The 25,364-nt window shown below is 39.5% G+C and overlaps 1 protein-coding gene across 10 annotated transcripts in view; it reads right to left on the reverse strand.

The window, feature by feature from the left end:
- The window catches only part of TENM4 (teneurin transmembrane protein 4), a 606,655-nt gene that overhangs the window by 396,990 nt on the left and 184,301 nt on the right, over window positions 1-25,364 (reverse strand). For all 10 annotated transcript variants that reach the window (XM_054066504.1, XM_054066489.1, XM_054066498.1 and 7 more), the window contains one exon: window positions 9,577-9,675. The gene's annotated coding sequence lies outside the window, so the exon portion shown is untranslated. The remainder of the gene's footprint in view (window positions 1-9,576; window positions 9,676-25,364) is intronic.

A 25,364-nucleotide genomic window follows, 5' to 3' on the forward strand; every position in this document is an offset into this window, starting at 1 on the left:
GTTACTTCCATCTTAAACTTCTCTATGCTTGGTCCATTCAGCAGCAAATCTTATGCAAAATGCAATAAAAAAAATCAATGGAAACTACAGGAGCAAAAAGTGCCATAGATTGAAGGCCCCATTGTTTTAATCACAAAAGAATTATTCCTGCTGAGCAGCAGTTGTCATCTATTTTGCATACTCTTTATTTTGCTCTTAACTGGCATTATGTGGAAACTTATCTAGAAGGCCATGGGAACTAAAAGGCATCCCTTGCCCCCTCCTTCCTAGAACAAGCAGAACCCTATTAAAGCAGAATTCTTTTGCTATTAGCATCCTCATCTAACAGATAGACACAGAGAGGCAAAGTGTTATTAGTCCAAGAACAGCTACCTTCTCTTATGAAAATTCTTACAAAGATCATAAAGAAAATAAAAGATGCACAAGTGGGACTAGCTTTGGTGAGCTGAAGTACAGTGGGTTTTTTTTAAAGTATTTAATCTGATTCTCTGGATGATTTTCTAGATACGTTTATTTTCATCAGGGAGCAACTGACCTAAGACTCAAAATGCACTTGTGGAGTTTGGATGCAAGCCTGGAAAAATAAAGGAGATGGCCAAAGAAGAAGAGGAAAATATCTGAGGTGTCTTCCCAGAATACCCCACCTGTTTTAGAAAGCAATGAACTTGACAGTTTCACTACAGTTCCTCTGACACGACTATGGAAAAAAACCTCAGGGGAAAGTAAATGATCCTTTTCAAACTAAGATCCAGAGTCAGCTCCCAAATCCACATCCTGCTGCTGAGTATTACAAAGCTACAGCCAACACAAATTCCTGCAATGCTTCAAGATGGCCATTGGAGAGTGTTCCAATGACATCACTCTTAGGGTTGTGGGGGTTTTTAACGTAATCCTTGAGGTCCTTGGAGAAGCAACACCCACTGTTGATCCCAGCTACATATGTGTCTGACTATTACAGACTTCAAAGATAGCTTTGCATACCTTCTATATCAGAAGCAACCCCCAAGTTAGCAAATATTTGTGCTACCACTCATCCTGTCTCGTCAGCAGCTACTAAGAATATGCATGTGTCAGGAAACGTCATGCATTTTATCACTTCAGCAAGTCATGCCATCATAAAGCAGTATGTGTCCCAGTCATATCCCCTAATTTCCCCCCTGGATGTAAGTACAGGCTTTACAAAACTGAGCAAGGAATAAAAACAAATAAGCTTTCTTTTTTCCTTTTGTTTTGTTTTGTTTTATCTCTAGGATATTCCATTGCTTTATTTTCACATATGGCAGGTCCAGCTGCCATACTTTGGTGAAGAGGAATCCAGTGTGCCAACACAGAGAGAATACACCTCTTGCTGGTGCTCCAGAGGCACCGGTTTGCTGTACTGTCAGCAAATTTCAATGTTAACATTTGTAAGATGTTCAGTTTCACACTCATTTCATGGGCTTACTAATTGAGTTCATTTCCAAAACAAGCGAAAGAATAATACCTGCTAGGATGTTTTTGGGATGTCTTCAGCTCTTTGACCTCCCACAGCAGATCTCCTGCTTGCTTTCTTTCCTGGATTCTTTCACAAGGGGGAACTACATGGAAACTATATCACCGCATTAGGCCGCAAAAATGCAAGATTTCTTCTGAGCCCTTCCATCACTGAACACCCAGAGGCTGCTCTGAGAACAATGGAGCAGCATGAGCATGTCCCTGTCTCCCAGCACAAATATGAAATCTACAGGGAGACAGGTGTGATGAAAAGGATCGAAATTAATGTCAAGCTATAAATGACATTTTGGTTGAGATTTTGATGAGATTTATTGCTGCAAATGTTTTTCCTGGCAAATGTCACCCAATTAAACTATAAAACCCCACAACAAAATGAAGAAAATAAAGTGAAACTCAGAAACACTGTCCAGATAAATGACAGATCTAAACTCAGTCCTCAGATTGTCAGAGTCCCGGATGGTCTCCTTTGTAAACAAGTATATAGAGGTGCAAAAAGTCCTCTCACATCATAAGGCCACCACTTATGACTATAGAGCACACATTTTATGGGAGGCAAGAACATTTTGTCAGCACCCTTGGCAGTATAGCTGATTGTAACTGAGAACACAACTTGGGGCAAATTCTGCAGCTGAGCACTGCCCCGCACAGCCGGATTTGTAACACATGGTCTAATATGGGTTAATTAAGGTCCTGTAAAAATTTGCAGAATTTTCTGCATTTGCCTGTTGAAGAAGCTTCTTAGGGAGCATCTCTTGTTCTAGCCTTGATGGTATTGTCAGAAGTACAGCTCTTTAGTACCCAGTAATTACACTTAAAAATGTCAGTTCCCTAAAAAGACAGTTAAAATTGAGGATTGCACGTGAATTGGGTGTTTACCTTGACCAAGGCAGGAACTTCACTCAAGGCTGGCCAAGCTGATTTTTGTTTTACTGAAAGGACTGAATGCTCTGTAGATCTGAATGTGCGATTCGGGCATGCGTTTGCCTTCCCCTCCCCACAAGCATCTTATATTTAGCAATCCTTGGGGAAAACAAATAATTTCCATCATGCAGGGATGAACAAACTTCCTTCAGTCAGATGTCCAGCTCAGAAAAACATTTCTCCAGCCTTTGGATTCTCTATACTTTGGCTGCTGTTCCCATAACAGTATTTGTATTTCTTGTTGTATTTCTTGTTTCAGCTAGATTTGCAAGTTCCTTGCAAAAGCTACCATGTACTGTTACTTGTCTTTTCTGAGCTGAGGTGTAATTCAGAGGTGCTGATCCCTGTATTAAAATCCAATGTACTTATCTTTCACAGCAAGGCCACATTAGGTTAATACACTGCTAATAGTAATTGTCCAGGATAGTACTTCCAGCTGAGCCAGACTGTCCATTCTTGCTAAGAGGTTAAATGTGATAGAATAAAGAACTTGCTTCTTTCCCTAGACCAGACAAGAGTCATATCCGCATTGCACCCATTGCAAAAAAACCCAAACTATATTTAATTTAACAATACAGTGATAAAGGTGACATTTCTCCACTTCAAAGGCACATAAACTAATACTAATAATAAAGTAATACTATGCTGTTATTACAAAATGGGGTAAGGAGAAGGATCTCACCTGTTGAAGTGTATTTTAAATTGCCTTCCTTATTTAAGCCTGTCCTTCATGTTAGGACTTAATAAGACTCCTTACAGGAGCTAAACACATACTGAACAGTTTTGCAGCAGCAGTACTCAAAGGTGCTTTTTTTTCTACCAGGTGAAGACAGATCCTATAAATCACTTTCATTTACTTTTCCATACTTCTGCATTTTGGGGTATCCTGTTGCATGAGAGATGAATGCCCCTACTCACTTTCCTGTTTATTTTACCTTATGATATGCATCGTCTTCTTGACCCCAGTGAGAAAGCATGCAAAAAACCTAACTTCCCAAGCAGCAGAGTTGAGGATAGAGTCATACGCAGCTGAAAAATTAGCATTAAAATTAGATGAAAAATCTCAGCTTTTTCAAACAGAAACATTTTGTGCTCTCCTGCAGAATGCCAACCGATGCTTATATGTCCCAGAGCAAACTTTGCTCCCTTTTTCTGCCATCATCCTCACTCTATCAGTCAACATCTAAGTAGAATCTGTAAATTAAAACAAGTGTAGCCCAGGTGTTCGACAACTTTACCTCACACAGAATGAGTTTACCTCAGCCAACATGAAAGAACAAAAGCAAACTGAGATGAAAATCCCTGAATGTGTACTTCCCACTCGATCCCACAGTGAAGTCAGATTTCTGTACCAGGGTTGTGGGTGACAAACCAGGCCTTGCACAGAGTCTCCAAAGGTGGCATATGGCACAATGGTTCACGCTGCTCAATCAGAGCTGCAAAGTAAGGAGCATCAAGGAGCTTTAGGCACATTACAATGGGGTTCAGACTCGCTCTGGACAATTCTGCAGGGCTAATAAGAGTAATGTGTGTGCTGCAAGGAGGAAAGATAGGCAGTGATGGAGAGGGAACTGTTGTATCTTCTACAACAGGTGCCATGGTGCCATCTGCACTGTCCAGTGCCACAGGCTGCGACTGTAGCACTTTCGACATATCACCTGTGTTCATCTCATGTATCTGTTTCTAATGTACATTGCGAGACCATGTAGAGATACATAAGGAAACCCTGAAAGCAACTTGGTAAGTTCTTGAAGACAGCAAAACCATGCTACCGCATCTGTCCATTGAGGTGGGCGGTATGTATACATGGTGTTGCACTATACAGACTGCGGGTTAAGCCTACATCATTAATGCTTTCTAAATAGCACATGGCGTTCAGAAGGAAGATGTCATGATATTTTGGTGTACTATTAAACTACAAGGACATGAGGAATAAGTATCTCCAAGGGAAGATTTCTCTTAGATACTCCGTATCCGCAGCCAAAGTCAGTTTCACTGCTGTGAATTTACCTCTTTTGCCAAACAGTGTAATGATGGGATCTTAGTTTCAACATTGCTGTTGCGTACCAGTTCTTTGGAGGGTGTGAGAGCACAACTCTTGCATGTCAGAACAGAAGGAATAAAACCTAGGCTGAAAACAGTTTTCTGTAGTAAAGCAAGAAAAACTAAAACCTGATGAATCCAAGAAATATGTCTGCTATTCACTCACAAATCTGAACAGGGAGAAAAAGATTGACTGACAACATACAAACAGTTCTTGTATTAAACTTCTGATTTCATACTGGTTTCTACGCCCACTCATCCACACACACTCCATAGTCAAGCAACTGATTACATTTTTCCTATTGTTTTTTGAATTCCTCCTCTGGCAAACAGTGGTGGGGTAGAGGATTACGGAGACTGATGCACTTGACAGCAAAAATAAATAAGACAATTAATACATAAACAAATAAATACTGCCCCTACTAGTCTCAAAGACCAACCTATTTCATCCTTCCTCCAGCATTTTGAGCCAAACTTCAAGGTTTATTCAAGAAAAATTATGACCTGGTGCCTCAGAGAAATAAGTATCAATTAATGCTTAATTAACATTGCATGACAGATTGATTTGAAGAAATAGAACCTTTTAAATTAATGTCTTTCTATATTGTGAGTTGAAACAATATGCTTTGTGGGAAAATAAGCAGCTCCCTATTATTATACACCATCTCTATAGCTGTAGCACCTGGAGGTTTTAAGTGCATCACTAGCTTAATGTGTTAGATGTTGTATAAATACACAGTTGATAAAGATGCTTATCTTGGATTTGTAGTATAAACAGGAATATATGTTGTGTAGATCCCATGACAGGTAGATCAAGGCTATGAAAATAGGGGTCTTAAGGAAATGTGAAAATATATACACATTATCTAGTACTCTCCAACTAGCTGGATAGAGGAGATTTTTTACCTAAACTTCTTCCCAAAAATGTATTCATATAAAGTGTTTGTAAACATCCTAAAATACCTAAGAGTTGCATTCTGAGATTAAACAGGAAAACAGACAGGAGAAGAGTGCATAATTTGCAGCAGAATGGTGTGAAAGCCAACAACAGCCAACATTTTCCAGCTGAGAAATCTAATGCCAGTCAGCTAATGCTATCTTTTCTCACCTAAGTAATAGTAGCCTGATCAGCAATGAACCACAGTTTCCATCGAGAGCTGCAAGTGAGCAGCAACTCTGAAAATCAACCTGTTTCCAAATCAATGCTCCAAAGCAAAGATGTTAGCTGCTCCAAAGCAAAGATGAAAAGCACTCTGAGAAACAGTGTACCTACCCTGAGGTGTTTTATTCCTTCTAATAAGACAGTAAAATAACAGCCCCTATTATTTGTACTGTTAATGCTTATTTTCTGTGCACGCTGCCTTTTGCCAGCTCCATTCAGCAGGTTCCTCTGGATCAGCCAGCATGGCTTACGTGGGAGGTGACTATGGAATGAGCCCTTGACATGATATGTGATTCCTACACAGCTGGCATGGCTTCCTCGACTGTCCAGTTGGACGTAATTGGGGAAAAATTCCATGGGTCCAAAGAAAATACTTGATTTGGGATCTGCTATTGATACTATCACCTTTTATCGCTAATCAGATCAGCTGGCAGCAAAAAAAGTTATTGAAAGCATCAAAGTTAAGAAAAACTGAGAAGTAATTTTTGTTTTTTAAAAAAAACTTCTTCAGATTACGTTGACGAGCAAGAATTGACCATCAGTAAAAAGCCATGAAGATACATCCTGAGAACTTAACCATTTCTTAGTAAAGAGATCTTTTCATGACAATGACCAGGAATTTGTTTTATTTTGCAGTTACTCTCCTTTTCCTCATTTCACTTAGTTATTTTGTAGGCTGTCACTTTATTATACTTTAACCACTTACCATGAAACCCTGACTTTGAAAACACTTATATTTCTGACATTTTTTCACCTCTATCTTTTTTCTTTCTCTTTTTTTCCTTTGATGTGTAGTCTCTATCTTGCAGTGAGATCTTTCTCAAGACTCAACTTTTTGAATCCTGGTTACATACACAACGTTTCAGCTCACACCACCCCTAATACTTCCAAATGACCCAAACCCCAACATACTGTATATTTAATTTGCATAGACTAGATATGGATATATATGTCCTATGTATATATACACATACATGAGATGGCCTCTGTCTTCCCAATGAATTCATAGTGTTCATTGCTCTTATGAATGAGGCAATTTAATTCCTTATACCAGACAGTGGTTCCTCCCCAAACAGCAAAGAACAAATTCCTGGCCATAACCTGCAGGCAGAATTATCATATTTTGGGAGCTGCCTTCTGTTATTTATGTCAGCATCTGTACAGGGCTGGTAATTGTAGCACTGGTGCTTGCTACCCACTTCCATTCCATCTTGCAAGTCAACGTAATTCTGCATCAGTTTCAACTAAATATCACTTTCTATTCAGAGCTAAGAGTTTTATAACTCCCCCTACCGTACTTGCATTTTTATCATTAACAACCACTTAGTTCTCTCCATTCATCTTTCGTGTCAAGACTTTGCAGGTTGAGGTGAATATTTCCTGCTTCTGTGTATGGCAGGAGCTCATAGGTGTCCCAGTCCTCCCCTGTAGCATTAGGTGCTGTGTGCACACCTTCCATGTGAAAAGCTTTTAAAACCTGAATAGAGGAGATAAATATCAAAGAGGAACTATGACCCGTGCATCACAGATGATAAATAAGGGCTTAGAGACATTAATTCCTGCAATCATCCCACTTAGTTTTAGACAATAGCCATGCATAATTCAGATATCTAGCTGCCCTAGGCAGTAGCCCACAAGGAAAGAGAGAGCAAAAGAGAGACAGGCTTCTCTACAAGCAATTCACGTGCTGTATGGACTGAATATTTTAGAGAGATCCAACGTTCTCTCACTGCCCATACAGGACGACTGGTCTCTGCATTTATTACCAAAATATCCAACATAACCCACCATTTTTCTTACCTGTTAAAACACCTCGGGAGGAAATATGATCAGATCATTTTTTCCCACTGATAATTCATTCTCTTCTTTGGTTCTGTCTATTTCCCACTTAAATACCATTCTAGCTTAGTAGCCTAAATACAATTTCTGAAAACTTTGTGCCATTTTGATGCTGTCCTTGGGGCCCTCCATTCCTGCTGTCTCCACCTCTGTGCAGGATCTTACCAGTTTCATTCATGAGAAAACTGTCTACTATAACAAGATTCCCATTATTATTCACTTTCCAATCCCTTCCTCTCATTGCCTTATCTTTACTATTTCATCTGAGATGCAGCATCTCCTTCTTACTCTCTTCTTGGACCTCCCATTTGCCTCATTTTTATTCCCACCCACTCCCACACTTCTCATTCTTCACTTGTCCTTTAAAAATACAAACCCACCAGACTTTCCAGTTACAAACAGTAATTCCAAATAGAATGGTTAAAAAACTTCCCCTCCTCTCCATTCACCTTCCCACTCCTTGTCTCCACTCTGACCTCCCCTTCCTTCTTTCTTCCCTCCCCACCACAAACTGGGGACAACTGGCTGGAAAGCAGCTTGGCGGAAAAGAAGCTGGTAGAGGTCCTGGCAGACACAAAGTTGACTGTGAGCCAGCACTATGCTCTTCAGCCAAAGAAGGTCAATGGTATCCTTGGCTACATTTGGGAGAACATCGCCCAACAGGCTGATGGAGGTAAGTATTCCCCTCTGCTCAGCCCTGGTGGTCCATTTCCGGGCTCCCCAGTATGAGAGAGACATGGACATACTGGTGCAAGTTATGTGAAGAGCTATGATAATTTTTAAGAGACTGGAGCACCTCCGATAATTTAAGAGATTGGAGCACCTTCTGTATGAGGAGAGGATGAGAGAGCTTGGAGTTTTCTTAATGTGCTGAGGGAAAGAAGGAGCCAGATGTTTCACAGCAATGCATACTGACAGGACAAGAAGCAGTGGGCACATACTGAAATACAGGGAATTCCATTGGGATACTAGTAAAATCTTATTTGCACTGAAGGTGTTCAAACACTGGAATAGAGGTTGTGGCACCCTCACTCTTCAGGATTACTAAAAAACAACTGAGCAAAACCCTGAGCATTCTCCTATGGAAACCCCTGCTTTAAGCATGTGACTAGACAATTTCCAGAGGTCCTGGCCAACCTGAAATATTCTGAGATTCTTTGTTTATGGTTCTACTTCTCTTCTTCTCTGTGTCTTTTTCTATGTACTCAACAGTCTCAATTTTGCTTGCTTTCCCTTTGAGGAGTCCCAGTCATCATCTCTAAACAAATTTTCTTCTCTATCACTGTGGACATTGTCACCATCCCGTCACATGCCTATAACCTTGATATCGCCTTCAACTCATACTCCTCTTCCAAATGTCACTTTCCAGTTACTAGGAAGTATTGCAGATATGTTCAGAATAACACACTTAAGATAACGCCTTTCATCTCACTCTACCGACCCAGGCAAAGCTCTTATCTGACCTTTTTATCATTGAACATCTTAATTACTGCAGAATCCTTTTCTCTGATTTTTCACAGACGTAAATTTGCCCTGATGATATTCCCGGTATGCAAAGGCCCAGATATAGTATTGATTCCCTTCCCCATTTATATCAAACCTAGACTGTCTGCATCCAATCAACCCACACAACCACTTTCCATAGTCCATGTGTTAGATTTTCAAATGAGTGCTATTTTCTACCATGCTGCTCCCGATAAATATCTATAAAATAAGCTTATTATTCTCTTACTTTCCCTGCTGTAATATCTAGAAAGCACCGACAAGGGCCGGGCTGTGACGCTTTATAGTACTGCCTGTCATATTGACCAGCACTCTCTTATTACATCTATGGATCTCCATCTGTCTGTCACTGTCTATGGCTTCTTGATTTGTACTTCGATGTAGTTATTTCATGCAGAGAATGTCTATGTTTCTAGAATGCCTGGCACAGCGCATTCTCATTGCCAGATAATAAAAATAGTCACAGATCAATAATAGACATGATTTAAAGGAATCAGTGAAATTCCTCACAACTCCAATCGGAGAAATCTACAAGAACAACTACAACTATCATAGTTTGATTTTAAACCAAAAAACATGATTAAAACATCCCCGATATTGGAATTAGTACTCACTTTTTTATATGTACTCTCTTAGAAACTTCTAGGAATAATCCATGAAATCCTTCTTGCAGGATGCAGTTTTAACCTGGTAGTGTGTTATTCTCAGTCTACCTGTAAAAAACATAGGGAAAAAAAAAGTGTTTTGTGTAGTGATTTTTAACTTATTTTCTATGCTAATTGAATTAAAAACAACTGCTAAGAGATAAGGCACATAAAACAGTTATCTATACATATGTGGTTCCTCATGTAATGTCATATCAGCACTGTTATAAGGTGTGCTTATTCATCCCATGGACATAAATGTATCTGTTAAATACAAACTAAGGCTTTCCTTATAGCATTTAGAATTAAATACCTCTCCTTTGTCAGCTGTGCAAACACCCATCCCTTTGTCAAAAGAGTAATTTACCCAGTCCTCTACTGTAGTTTCAAGGGTTTCTGAGTAACATGCTAGTTGTTCTTTTCCTGTAATGTGATTTTACCATTCTCAAAAAGTGAAAGAATTTCCTCGTTTGTGTGGTTATCCCAAATATTTCCTTCCTTAAATCTTTTATGTTTGTTACAGCAAAATGACTAAGATCTTACACGGACGCGTCTTGTTCTTTCCACTTGGACTCTGGTGCACAACATCTTGGAAAAAACTAAAATCAGGAAGTGTGAATGATGCGACAGAAGACTGTCATAGGGGTGAGCTTCCACGTCTTTCCTTGTAACCTGTTTCTGCATATATGGTCTGAACTGCATTGACCTTTTAATCTTACCAGTTGTAAATAAATTTGAATCCAAGCAGTCCAGTGAAAAGGTACAAAGGTCACCTTTAAACACCTGCTCTGCTACATTGTCCTTTACCCCATGGTACACATACTTTGGCTTTCTCCCATTAATTCTGCTTTTTGAGCCACTCTTCTCTCTGCTGATTGTCTCCTCACACAGATTATTTCTTCCCCACAAGCTGCATCTCATATTGTCATTTTCTGCCTAAGGTTTCTCATCTCTCTATCTTCACAGATTTATGCATTGCCTCCCAATTTGGATCATCTGTGATTTTAATTAACATGTACTCCTTTCCTGTCTTTTGGCTAATCAATGAAGATGTCTAAAGAAAGCTGGACACCAGACTGCTTGCTGATGTTCTCCCACTAGAAAACTCATGAGATTCATCGCATTTTCATTTATAGTCTCACTTTGCTAATGGCCCTGTGGATGGTTTTTAATCAGCATCACAGGGTCCTTATCTAGGCCAATCTGAATTAATTTTGTGAGTCTCTTCTCTTCCTGGTGTTCACTTCAGTAAGAGGGAAAACAAAAGAAGTAAAGTCCATTGCTCATCCAGACGCCTTTGTGGGAGATCTGGAAATGAGGAGAAAGTGAGAATAAATTGTTTGTTCTTTTCTCTCAGGACTCTGGTGCACTTAAGGTCCCCCACCGCCATAATATCTATACTTCTCCTGATTTCTAATATATGCATTTTTAAACTACTTATCAAGGTAGGGAAGTGCTATTACTCTCACTTCCATGAAATATCCAGCTCAGAGGGAATAAGGAAGTGGTCAGCTCTGCTCTTGTAGCAGTCATGGCTGCAAATCAAGAGGTCATGTTTGCTTTTGCATTTATATCACTCCTCTGGAAGATGCTATGTCACGTCTGCCTGTGTATCTCTGGTATGAACTACAAAATGCACCACAGTCTCTTCTTTAAAAGAAAGAAAAAAAGAAATCTATGTTTATATTAATATGTACATATCTACATTATGACCTGAATGCCATTTTGAAAGGCTGAGCCCAAATAGATGCAAAGCATTGCCAGAAAAAGAGAGTACCCTTCTTTCTCATCTGGATGTGCAGATATTTCCGAGGGCCCAGACCAAAGCATTTTCCTTGAGGTTATACAGAAAATTTGTACTGGATTTGAACCTAGATATGCAAAGTTTAAAATGTGTTCCCCATGTAAGGATGTCTTGCCTCTCCTATCAAGAGGATAATAATGTCATGTGATGGACAGTTAAGCTTCAGACACTGCTCTATGGCTGCACTCTTTTCTTCTCCCAAAAGTAGGGTCTCACCCTGTCTATATGCATGACTTCCTCCACTGTCACCTTCTGTTAAACAGTTTTAATATGGTAGTTACATTCCTTTTGGATGAAAAGAAAAGAACACCTTTCTGCTACAGAGAAAAGAGTTAAGGAAGGCATTTGTAGCATGGACTTTCTCTGCATTGGTTATTTCTTTCCTGAAACATTAATTGATGTTTCTGAATGAGCTCTGAAATATTCTCGGAAACTTTCAGTTAATTTGTTTCTTTAATAAAAGTCAGCAGGATTAAAAAAAAAAGACAATTAATACCTCTTCCCTCCCACCCCCTCACCAATCAAAACTCATGGGCAAAAAAACCCCAAACAACCCCAAAAAAGAAGAAAAGAAAAAGCAGGAAAGAGGAAAAAGACCAAATATTTCCAGGAGGATGAGCAGTAATGAAGAAACTAATAATGAGCTAAAAAATGATCTAAGGAAGCACAGAGGGAGGTAAAACCATGAAGACTATTTAGAAAATATTTGCAGGCACAAAACTTATAAATACTCATTATATTTTTTAAACACATATCAAAATTAATGTGTGTTCTTGCTTCTGCTTTTTTCATTAATATATTTAGTCCAAAAAGACATAGAAGACAAAATGTTTGTCACCAGTATTCTCCTCATAGTAGGAAATAATTAAAACTTTTTTTCACTCCCAACTTTTAAACACAGCCCAGTTGGAAATAAATTGTTTGACTTGCTAAAAATAAGTATAAGAAACTTAATCTAAGTCCACCGGCAGTGCTATTATACTATACACAACTTCAGCGAGTGCAATTAGCAGTGCGTTGCAATAATTTATTATTGGTTTAAAAAGCTTGAATTGGGACCTTACAGCCAAACAGGAAAATTAGAAGCTATGTGCCAGACATACTATTCTGGTTTATATAATTCAGTTATTTTACCTTTGGTGCACATTCATCTATCCATACAATGGGAATGTTTCATTGAGGAGGATGCTGAATATTGAACCTTCGGCTCAATATGAAATATGAACTCTGAGGCATAGCTGCAATAATAATTCAATTTGCATTATTATGATTAAAATTCCCCTGAATAGGAAGCATCCAGCAACATTAATTGCAGAAATAGTGAGATTCCAATTGTCATAAATCACTGTGCGGTATAAAGCAAGCTCTCCAAAAACCTTACAGAAAAACTCTTTTTTTGTGTGGTTTTTTTTGGAGTTAATTTCAAACTCATTTTCACCAGGCTTTCCCATTTGTGTCTGTTGACAAGACAGTAATTACGCTTTTCTCTTGATTAACACATTCTTTTCAGTAAGGTCCCAAACAGCTTTCACATGAAAGGCTGAATTCGACAGAGCATGATTTTTCTCATTAAAGACTTAGCATTCACCCATAGTTAATTTACCACACAGATACTTCCTGTCTCACAGGAAGAAGGGTGGCCTTGAAGCCAATGCTTTTGATTTCATCAGAATTTTTTTTTTCTGTAGCAGTTGAAATGAATGCCTTTTCAAATATGATGATTACTGAATTAATTTAATAAGTGAAAATGGGGGGGAATGCTGAACTACTAAAGCACAGATCCAAGGGATATTTCTCCTTACTTGAAAAAAAACAGTCTCCAAAACTATACAAACTTACCAAATCTTTATATTTGTATCTTTGTATCAAGTCATCATTTCCCCTTTTACTACCATATCTTTCCTCAACACTGCTAGCAAAATTGGCAATATTCATTGATTAATCAAAGTGAGCAACATTGACATTTGGTGCATCAGCTTTCATTCATAACAGGCATATGATACAATGATTTATTTTGATATATTACATTGTACCCTAAAGAGCATATGAAAATAAAAATGCTTTCATTATCAGTGTTGTGAAAACAATGTGTCTGCATCAGGGACCACACACAAGGAGAGAACAATTTCTCACCTCCTGTGCTCTTTAACCCAGACTTTTCATGGCTGGATTGTTTGATGGTCGGATGGTTGGATTGTTTAGGGGTTTGCTTACCTGAGGGATTTTTGGACATGTATCCTATTTTCATATACTCAAAATAACAACTGAGGGGGTCTAAGCGGTGTTTAGCGCTGGAAACAGCAGAGTTTTTCCTGCCTCGCCTACTGCTTTGGTCCATTATTTGTTAACTCACAGTAGGTGTGATGTCCCTGAGTCACTGTGGTAGCAATTGAATTCCTTATGACAGTGTTCACTTCGCAAGAAACACTCCCACCCCTGAAAGATGGCAGTAATTAATGTCATCCTCAACAGCAGATGGCCTGGTTGCCACTGAGAGGCTGAGGGAAGGAAGTAGATCTTAGATATGACTTCAACAGGGCCGCTCAGACTAATTATGCATTTCTGACCAGGAATACTTTAGTCCTTATCTCTGGGCCCGACCTGAGGACCCTGAAAAGCAGTTAGACATGTTCTGTAATCCACCCCGTCCCCAAACAATGCTTTTAGGAGATGTTTGCCATTAAGCACAAGTTTAAGTGTTGCTGGAGTCAGTAGAACTTCAATGTATGCTGAAGCCAAGTTTTCCCTCAGAGCGCCACAGCTGAATGGGGACAGCCTGATGAGTTGGAGATGCTTACTCAAGACAAGGGTTAAATGAATACATCAATATATAAGCTGGCCACTGCTGCCCCTGATTGCCTCCAAGATGCACACTTATTTCCATCTCTTCTTCCATTACTACCCTCTACTGTAAGTGATGATTGGGGGTTTGCTGTGGAACACAGCAGCTAAGTGGGGTGAGACAGGAAGAGAAGACAGTGTGTGTGGAAATGAAGCAAAAATAATTTTCCCAAATAAAGCCCTGCTCACAGGACAACCTCTCATTGTTTAATTCCCCCATGGAGAACAGAAAACCATGGCTGATGTATTTGGAGATTATAGGCATGTTCCTCAAGGCAAATGAAAACAGGAGCCTCTTTGGGTTAAGTGGAGTCAAGGGACATCTTTCTGTAAGGCAGCATATTCCTTTGCAATGACTGCCATAACTTTACTTCTCTCTACAACTACCTGAAAGGAGGTAGGGAGGTGGATGTTGGTCTCTTTTCCCAAGTAACAAGCAATAGAACAAGAGGAATTGGCCTCAAGTTGCACCAGGGGAGGTTTAGATTGGATATTAGGAAAAATTACTTCACCAAAAGTGTTGTCACACACTGGAACAGACTGCCCAGGGAAATGATTGTGTCACCATTCCTGGAAGTATTTGAAAGAAATGTAGATGTGGCAATTGGGAGCATAACTTAGTGGTGGACCTGGCAGTGTTAAGTTTATGGTCGGACTCGATGATCTTAAAGGTCTTTTCCAACCCAATTTTTTCTATGGTTCTATGATTCTATAAAGATGCTCCAGACCTGCACATCCTCTCTTTTCATACCAAATAGACGCTCTGTGTAGAAATATTTATTTGCTTTAGCCTAATATTATGTTGCCATACACAGACAGCTTGTCAACAGAAAAATATAATATTATAATTATAATCATGATCATCATCCACGCAATCAGCCCTTGGTGGGAAATATAGGGAAAGTCAGAGCTTAGAAATCTAGCAGGACGTTCTTCATAGCCAACCCACATCAGGTGACAAGATTTGCCCAGAGGGATCACCATCCTGGACACTAATATGGTTGGGAAAGAGTTAAGGCTTGTTATCCAAACCTCTTTTGGAGAAGAAGTACACAAGGGAGGACCATTAGAGGGACATGGATAGGGCAGACTGACCATACTGAGGAAGGAACTACAGACATGGAAAGACATTGCAGCCTGGAAAGCTGCACTTTCCTGAAACACTTCTTCCTTTTAGCCCACACATCAAGTAAATTTTGAACCACATCAGCTGGGATGGCTCCCAGCAGACTGAGTGTTTTGCATACCCCAATCTGTTCCAACTGTGTATAGGGGCCATTTCACAGTATTTTATTTCCACTGCTACAATTTTTTTTGAAGAACAGTGAGGCTGAGTTTTAAGCAGTTGAAGGACTACATTTATAGAGAAAGATTGAAAAGGTTACACAGTGGAGTCTTCTCCGAATTAAGATAATTTTCTCTGTGTGTAATAATTTCACATGAAAAATTGGATTTCTATGAAATGTGGATGTGGAATGTGTCCTATTGAGCTTCGGCAGAATTACATTTTAATGTTCATCAAAGAATGACTGTCCTGTACCTTTTGTGTACGAAGATCTTCCTCCTCAGTGGTTGCAAGATCACCAGACAGGCTTTGTGTAAAATGTTGGCTTTCGTATTCTGCTTTTAATCATGCCTTATCTAAGTCTCATTTGTTTGTATATACTTTGGTCATCACAGATTTAGCTCAGCTAACTTTAGACATCTAAATACTAGATGTTAAAGAGCTATCAACCTAGACTCACTTAGATGTCCAGTTCTTACTAAGTTAATAGTCAATGAGTCTCACTCAAAGCTATGTTTTCTCAGTGCAATTGAACACCTGCCCCTTCAATCAATAATTGTAATGTTGCCTTAACAAAGGCTAAGCTGCATTTCAGTCATGACACTGTTCAAAACATTACAGTTGACCATGATAATAAGCTTATCAAAATAATAAACTTATTTTAGAATAATAATATAATATAAAAAATAATTATTTTGTAATAAATTTATTTCATCAAGCCAGAAGAATTTGAGGACAGAATACTCAGTTTTGGTCAACTGGAACGAAGAACGCTAGCATTTTCCTCAGTCTGAAATGTTATGACATTAATTGAACTGTTTCTGCTGTTGGAATTTGATGTATTGATTTTAGATTTCAGGTGAGCTAAGTAATTGTACCAAAATGAAACTGCCTCTCTCTCATAGTGAAGTTCGTCCTGTACTTGCAAAGTTTCAAATTAACATACTGATCTGATCAAGGCTTGTAAAATAGTCTAGAAAGTCATGTGAAACCATTCTTTATACACCACCGCAAAGTTTGCTTTAAAATGCTCATAATCCACATGGCTAAGTTCAAACCACTAAAAAACATCTTTTCTGTAATGGTATCTCCGAAATAAATATTTTCCTGGTCTACTACGAAAAAAAAATAAATTCTTTGAATTCTGGATATTTTTTTCATCTATTTCTGTGGAAAGAATATTTTTTCTATTGGGTTCATTTCACAACTAAAACAATTTCTCCTGGCCAATTTGAACTATATATTATAAATGTCCTTGTATAAGAAGGAATTTCTGTGTTGCCTAGAAGAGTATCGCTGTATGTTTCCCAGTTCACAACTGAAGTTTGGATAATTGTTGCTCAACTGTTGCTCTGTAATGGCTTCAGATCTTTCAGCGCAGACTCAGACAACAATAAAACATAACCTCACCATCAATACACTTTTTGTTAAAGCTGTTAAATGGAAGCAATAATCTTTCCCTTTATCCAATGCGGATCTATAATCCAAAACCCTTGAAACACTTTCCAATGAAGGGTAATTGCTGCCCCTATTTATTTTTTTTTGTCAGTGGGTAGGTAAGCTGACATTGAGAAGTTTACAGGAATACAACTATTGAGCTCAAGGATGAGGAACTTGACCCTAATAAAGGCTGGCAATTGTAGACTAAACTATATGGAGCCCACATTTCCTGCAGACTATAAACTATTCTTGCATATCACCTTATACACGCTATCTGGTCATTCTGTATGTTATTTGTAGATCTGAACCTTGAAGTACTATGGATTGAAAACGCCTGATTTCAGGAAAATTGCAACTTTCTTGCAATGTTTTTATCCCACTTGCCAAAGATAACACATTTTCTACAAAAACTCCACTGAACGTTTGTGTTTGCAAATTTCTTAAGATTAGAATAAGCAGAAAAAATGCCAGACACCAATGATTAACAGAGTACACAAAGCAAAAGCTCCCAGTATAAGCATTGTAACAAATTAATGGTACATGAAATGGATATGAAATAGTCTTTTAGCATATTTTTAAAAGCTGTTTCCTACATTATGTAGCTGCTGGTGCGGACTAAGAGGTAGATAGTTCTGCACTGCTTATGGGCACATTGTGCCTGAAATATGTTGCTCAACCCGTTCCTTAATTCATAATTGATTTACTGCTGTAAATCAACTGGTTGTTACATTAGTGAGATAAGTACTATGGGAACAGAGGGCAATGACACTGTTCCTGAAACTCAGTGCTTCTGGGTTGGCAGGCTGTTCTCCTCACTGTTGTCTCCTTGCTTCCTGAGAGTGTAACACTGCCGGGAGCGTGTTGAGAAAGGAGTGGATTCAGAGTGGACCATGTAGGGACTTCTTCATGAACCATCCCCTGTGCCTTGGCCACAGCTTTTCTTCTCCAGTTCAACGTGATCACACTCCAACACATGACAGATCCAAAGAGGAACAGGCAGTGTTTCTCCTGGGACTAACCAAGAATGCTTCTGACTCTGAGACACCATGACCTGAGACATCTCCTGGGCTGGCAGGTCTGACACAATACTTGAGAAAGACCTGCACCTTTCCCAGTAGGCAAAGAGAAGCCTGGTGGGATATTCTATCACATCCCAAATGGCACAATGCACCATGAATAAGAGAATACATTCATAACTGTAGTCTTTCTCTGCAGCCCACCTCGTGCTATGTCTATCCCATCACTGAATGCTTAGTAGTCTGTCCTACTGGCTGTCATGGTAAGTCATATCTAGGCATGCTGTGATTCCCTCTCTGGAAACCATGGCAGAATTTGCCTCCTGCATTTAGGTGGCATATTGACATTTGAATAGCTTTAACTGCCGTCCCCATTGCAAAGAAGCAATCAAGGCTAGAGCTACGAAAAGATTTTCATTTGTGGTGACAGGAGAGGTCTGTGGCCTTTGAATGCCCTTCTCTCCCTCTGTTGATTATCCTGGAAGCCCAGGGTGAATAATTCAGATTCTCCTGGAAAGTCTCAAGAATGAGGTGGTGTTAAAAATGGCCAAAGCATACACTTTACTTATGTGACTGGACATATACTCACAAATTTATCTACATTAATTTATCTACACTAATTAATGAATTTTGCTGTATGAAAAGAGTTACAAATACCAAAAAAAGGCTGAACAGCTGGAGCTAGAGCAGCATATTGTACTGTACAGTAATGATTCAGCACAGGAGTATTTAATTTCCTCCCAGAGGAAAAATGTCACTCCTTCTCAGCGGGAAAGACTGAGGTGGCTGAACCACCTTTGCTTTTTACTGAGTACATATGATGTTACTAAGGTCTATACTTTCATGACGAAGATGTTGCAGATCAAAATTGCAGCATTTTTCTTAATTTCCCTTAGAACAAGAAAAAAAAAGGGGGGCATTCAGTAACAGCTACACAAAAGAACTCAAACTTCTCAACATTCACACCAAAACACAAAAATCCAATTCAGTTCCTACCTCTGCCAGAAACAACTTCTGTGTCATGGGAAAAACCCCATCACTAACCTTTGCTTCAGACCCTTTTTCTACTTGGTCCTTTAAAAAAATAGGAACACACCTTCTGTTGAGCTCTAGGACTGCAAGAAGGAACATGTTTAATGAGATGCCATAACAGCCTCTCCACCAGACTTGTCATATGTATTTTTACAGCTATGATTGTACTGGAGTAGTTTACTGGATTATCTTTTAAGTATAATCAACTTCATTATTCTCCACCCTCTGCTCAAGTGCTAATTTGTATAAAAATAACATTTCAGTTTTTATAGAAAATTCAGAATTCTCTGATGGCAATACCCCCCACCCCCCTCCAGGCTACCCTCCAGGACAGTACATTGTACAAATATTATTAAGGCCTGTCTTTGAGCTACCCTTCCTCATTTCAATATTCAATACATCTGAAGGAAGGCTCACAGCTAATGCTATAATCTTGAGCAAATTGGTGGGATTTTTCTCTGTACAACAGAAGCTGAACAAAAGCAGAAGATCCTTATGCACCCCACCCCCTTGCCCAGCCTGCAGCTCTGCTCCCAGCAGCTCTGTCCCTCCTCCTGATGCTGCGTACTGTAAATTGGCATTTTACTCCTTACCAATAGATCCCTATCATTTTCTGAATGAGAAAGAATTTCCTTCAGACCTGTTTTTTTAAAGCCAACCTATATCCATAGGAGCAATTAGTCCCCTGCTGTGAGTTTAGACACATCAGCTATACTGCAGCTGCTCTCTGTTGCCAGCACTAAATTTTCTTCAGTAGTGGATCAACGTGTTTAAACACTTTGATCTTTTTTTATCCCTGCGACAAGATACGAAAGCCTCCCGGATGAACAAGTTTTCTTTTGGGTGCAACTTCATCTCATTCACCATTTCAGTGCTGACCTGAAACTTTTGTGCTGTATTTACTGGTGAGGCACTGTCTTTTGAAATGGCTTCTCATATCCTCTCCGAAAGACTTTTTCCCCTGCTCCCCCCAACACTGACCTTAACTAATGATACTTCAAACAGCAGATAAGAGGCACAAAGGGGACTCAGTTTTATGCACAGCGATTCAGAATCATCTTAATCTCTGTCACGCAGTTTCTGATTTTCTTTTTAATCTCCCACAGCACAGTGTGCACCAAAACCAGCTGAGAACTTGCTGTTTAAGCTGTGCTATTACTGTTAGGCTATGAAAGCTTAGCTAACATTTAGAATATACGAGCACAAATAAACTGAAGTGAGGGAACATGCACCTTGGATTCAGGGTACAGTTAGACAGATAATGAGAGATAAGAATCAGTGTCACCTTCCTCTTTCTGATGGGTTGAAGCTGACTCTGACACCCTTTCAGGAGCCAGGAGTGAGCCATTAGTGATGTGAAACTGCTGAGCAGAAAAAAGCATGGGGTGATAGTTTGAATCCTCCTGAAAGGAGGTTGTGGAGAGGAGGGAGCTGGCCTCTTCTCCCAAGTGACAGAGGACAGGAGAAGGGGGAATGGCCTGAAGCTCCGCCAGGGGAGGTTCAGACTGGATATCAGAAAAAAAAATTTCAGAGAAAGAGTCATTGGGCACTGGAACAGGCTGCCCAGGGAGGTGGTCGAGTCACCTTCCCTGGAGGTGTTTAAGGGATGGGTGGATGAAGTGCTTAGGGACATGGTTTAGGGAGTGTTAGGAATGGTTGGACTCGATGATCCGGTGGGTCCTTTCCAACCTGGTGATTCTATGACTTATTGCTCTAACCACCATGGAATTTCTGATTTTCCTAACCAAACCAACTCTCTGCCCTGCAAATGGGGAGTCCAATTCATATCTTGTTAATGAAATTACCAGTCTAAGCTTTGGACTGTGCATTGGTTTAACTCCAAAATGACCTAATTTACTCTCGTGTGAAATATTACCTCCTGTGATAAAGGCAAGAGAGCAACACTGCTCGTAAAACAGATAAGACAAGAGGAAGGACTCCAGAGAGTTTAATTGATATTACAACTTTCTGGATGTTAGGACCAAATTAACAGAGGGCTGCACTCTTATCAAAATGCTGCTGAAATACACAGACAAGGCATTTCCCCCCCACCCTAGTCTTTCGGTGCTGGCACTGATACAGCTCTAGAACAGAACATAATTAGAGACTATTTCTTCATGAAGGTTTACTCCCTTGGCATGATTTATACCACAGACAGTCAGAAGAGTTGATGGAGAGACGGATAACTAAGTGAAAACTTAAGTAAAGATTATTTCTGCTGTAGTTTGAGTGCTTCCACCCGGCACTGGCTGGTTTTATTATGCAGGTGGATGGAATGTGTTCTGCTCCATTTCCAAGGGAGCTGCACAAGCCCAGCGTAAATCAGTCAGCAAGTACCTTGAACCGCACGTACTAGGAATGCAAGCAAAAGGAATTCCAAAATGCAGCGTGTTTAGACAAAGAGATGATTATGGCATGGAAAGAAAAGGAGTGTAAAATTTTCAGCTGCAACCAGGGAAGGAACACAGTAGCTCAAGGAACTGGAAAGTTTGAAACTGTATTTATGCAGCCATATAAGTGAAATGGTTTTAATCTCCTGAATATAATATAGCAATACCTATTGGAAGTGAGTATCACAGACCGATTCCCAAAAAGAGCTTTAGAGACGGCTCTTCTAATATCCATGCAGTCTGGAGAGCCGGATTCTGGTCTCATTTACAAAGGGTCTGGTCCAGGTGTGTTTTTATGGACGTCAATGGAGTTATGCAGTGAAACGCAGAATGGAGTCAAATGATGCCTAAGAGTTTTGTGTTTGCACTGCAGAAAAAGAGAGGGGAACGGAGTGCTTGGTATTGCTGCATGCTGCAAATTTGACCATTAAAATGCTCTCCCAGTGGGTCAGCACCTGTTTAGATAAATGGTTTACTTGAAATACACAATGCAGTAGAGCTCACACATTTATCCATATGGCACTAACACAAACTGCCAGCTGTGGCCAGTCGTCCAATATGTTCTCTCTCCATCTATGACATATGAAACCATATGGAATCATCTATCCATTAGGAAGAGATCATTTTCAGACAGGAAGATTTTCTGTTACAATTATTAGCTGTAGCTTTCTTGACCAGGAACAGGCTGAAATAAGCAGGAAACAAAAAAGGGCTTATGTTGTCTTAAAGGGTCATGTGAAGAATTTTCTGTTTTTAAATCATCTTTCAAGCTGGCTCTTTTTTTTTTTTTTTTTTTCCTAACAGAGTGCCTTTTATCTCTTAGCTAAATGTCATTCTGCTGCATGGGTTGCTTTTCTCTCCACCCATTTCTGCAATGAGTGATTATGGTGCTTGAAGGCTACCGGCTTCCCCTGAGTTTGGGTTTGATTAGGGCCAGCAGACAGGTACGTGACTTGCTAGAAACAATCTGGTTTAGAAGCAACTTCTGCAAACCCTGTTCACAAAAAAGTAGTCCTAGAACTGGGGCTCCACTGTGTTTGCTTCCTAAGCGACCTTCTCTTTGCACAGTCTGTGGGCTTCACGCTGAATCAAAGTTAAACACTGCATATCAGCATAAAATCAAAGGAAAACAGTGACAAAACAGAGTCACTGGCTGAATTCAATAATAACTTTATTGAGACAGAAAATCATATTAAGTCACTTCACCTGCTCTCAATCTGGAATAATGCAATTACTCTTGATTTGCACCAATGCAAATGAGATGAGAATCTGCCCCCAGAATACTTGCTAGCTATGCTCATTGACGTGATCAGAAGTACAGTGTTCCCTATAATCAGCCCTGGTTTACCTCTAATGGATATAAGCAGAGACAAGAGCCCCAGGCACTTCAGACTCTGTAGTGAATAGCTGATCCCTGTCTGCCTGTAAAGTATGCATTATGTGCAGAGAATCTGAGAAGCTTATTTTGTAATTGATGTGGCCCATAAATGAGTCTGAAATCAGGATATATTTCTTAACAGTAGCACTCAGAGATACTGGACCTCTCTTCCCACATGCATTGTACCTCACCTAATCCAGAAGAAAATCTGAGTTAAATACACATGAAATGAAAATCAGCTCTGACCTGCAGAACAGCACAGAGTAGCCAAGGAAGAGAAAGAGAGCATAATTGCTGTTAATGTTAAAAACAATTTTGAAGTAAGAATTTCTTTGATCTTGTACTGTGGTACTTGATTTGGGCTCCTACAACACTCTAGATAGACCAGGCACTAGACATCAGTTCAAAACTCAGTTGTGCAAAATGCAGGCTCAGTAGGTGATGTTAAGCATAGGTGAACTTTTGTAAAATGATCAGCTACTGTCTGCTATTTAACATAGCAATGCCCTCTCTCCAGTCCTTTTCTTCCCCTTCCGATTTTAAACCAGCTGGTCACCACTGAAAGGATCTGAATTTTTCATACCAAATATTCTGGAAAAATAAAGATTGACAACTGCTTGTGCTCTCAGCACAGTCCACAGTTAGGACAGTGAATGGGACGCCATGAAAAAAACAAGATAATTTTCTTAAATAAAGTAATCTTCACAACAGTAGGGGGATATCTGCAAATGTCTGCTGTTTGGATGTGGTTTCCATACCCAAATAATAGTAGTCATACAATATTTCCTCTCATCACCTATGCTGTTTTCTGTAGTCACAGACCTGAAAGCATCCAGTGTCCACAGCGATGGTTTTCAGAATAGTAGTGAGAAAACACCAACCAAGGACCTTTGCAAGTAGTGTAGACTCAAACCACAACAGGATGTTTTAATGTGTATTGACTGAAGGCTTCAGACGACTTTTTCCTGGCTAGCTGGCCATATGCTGAAGTTGACCACGACAGATGCAGTAACTGAGAATTCATATAAAACACTCTGGAATATTTTAGGCTTCTTGTTACATGCAACACAAAGCACCTGAAGTAAGCAACCGAAATCTTCTGCCTAGTTAATGGAGGCATTTCCAGATAAACTAATGTTTAAAATTAACTCTTAACTAACATTTAAAATCAGATGGTGTGAATGCACTTTGCTGACAAAATCAACAAGGAGGTAATAAGAGTCAGACTTGTCTGGAGACAGAGCACTAACTGCGAAGCAGGATGCATGGATTTGTTTCCTATCTATATCGAATGACCTCCAGATGTTAATCTTTCCAGGGACATTAACCCACAGTTTTCCAGTCCTAGTTTGCTAGGACTCCAGTTCGGCTAATAAAGGACGCTGTTGTCCATCTACTAGTCTCAAGCTGTTGTACCATCTCTTCTTTCTTTTTGCTATGACCAGGGACCCTTTTGTGATGAATCTCATGCTGAAAGGTTTCTAAATAAGTTATGCTTTCCTGAGGTACAATATAGAGCAGCACTCTCATATCGGCATCTCAGGAGTTTTCTGGTATTCCAGCAGTTCAGTCTGATGTTTATGATCCCAGTTTCCTTTTGCAGTCATTTGTTTATTTTTATAGCACTGTGGCAATCACTCTCCAACTGATGATTTGCTTTTCTCTGTGTATTCTAACTGCTTATACTTCAGCAGCATGTCCTTATCATGTATATTTGATATATTTTGAACCACGACGTAAAAGCATCTTACACCACAAGCTGTTTAGCCCAGTGTTATGCCATCCCATGCTTTGACAGTTAAACCCATTGTTTTCCCAGCTTTAAATTCATAGCAGAAATTTCCTTACCCACATTTGTCACCTATTGCCATCTACCAAGCCAAGATACTACTTTAGCTCTGACTTGTATATTTGTGCTTTAGACTACAATCTGCATCAGATAGCTTCCTAAATCTACACAGCTTATTGATTAGGACCATAGAGATCATAATCAATCAGGAAGTGATAAAACAAGCTAACCTATATGGTTTGATACTCTATATGTACAGACAGGATGCTTAAAACATACAGATCCATAAAAATATTTCACATAGCCACCAGAATTTTATAGATCAGTGTTTGCTGCTGTCATAACTGATTTTGAAAAAAAAAAAAAAAAATCCCAGAAATCTAGCAGAACTTAGAGGTTGCTGTTTCAACTTGGCAATTTTCTGGGAATTTTTGCTTCTACACCTATTGCAAACAAGTGCTATACATTGGTGCTAACCTGAGAGAGAATATCCTGAGCACATAGTTGATAGCAACAGAATTTATCTCAAGCTTAAAGCATTGTGAATATATGAAGAACTAATAAAGCTGCATATATCAGACCACTAGAATTGTGTCAGGAGTCCACTCTACACGAAAGTTGCTGGGTCAGTTGCAGAAGCAGCAAGCTCCAGAGCTGCCATCAGTCAACTTCAGAGCCATCGCATTAAAATCCTGGAGAAAAAGTCTATAGAAATTGACTGCTTTATTATTTGTCACACGAAGCCTTGAAGAAAACTCTGCACAAGTGTTTATTCTCATACTT

This window comes from Cuculus canorus, chromosome 1 (assembly GCF_017976375.1).
Source record: "Cuculus canorus isolate bCucCan1 chromosome 1, bCucCan1.pri, whole genome shotgun sequence".
Lineage (NCBI taxonomy): Eukaryota > Metazoa > Chordata > Aves > Cuculiformes > Cuculidae > Cuculus > Cuculus canorus.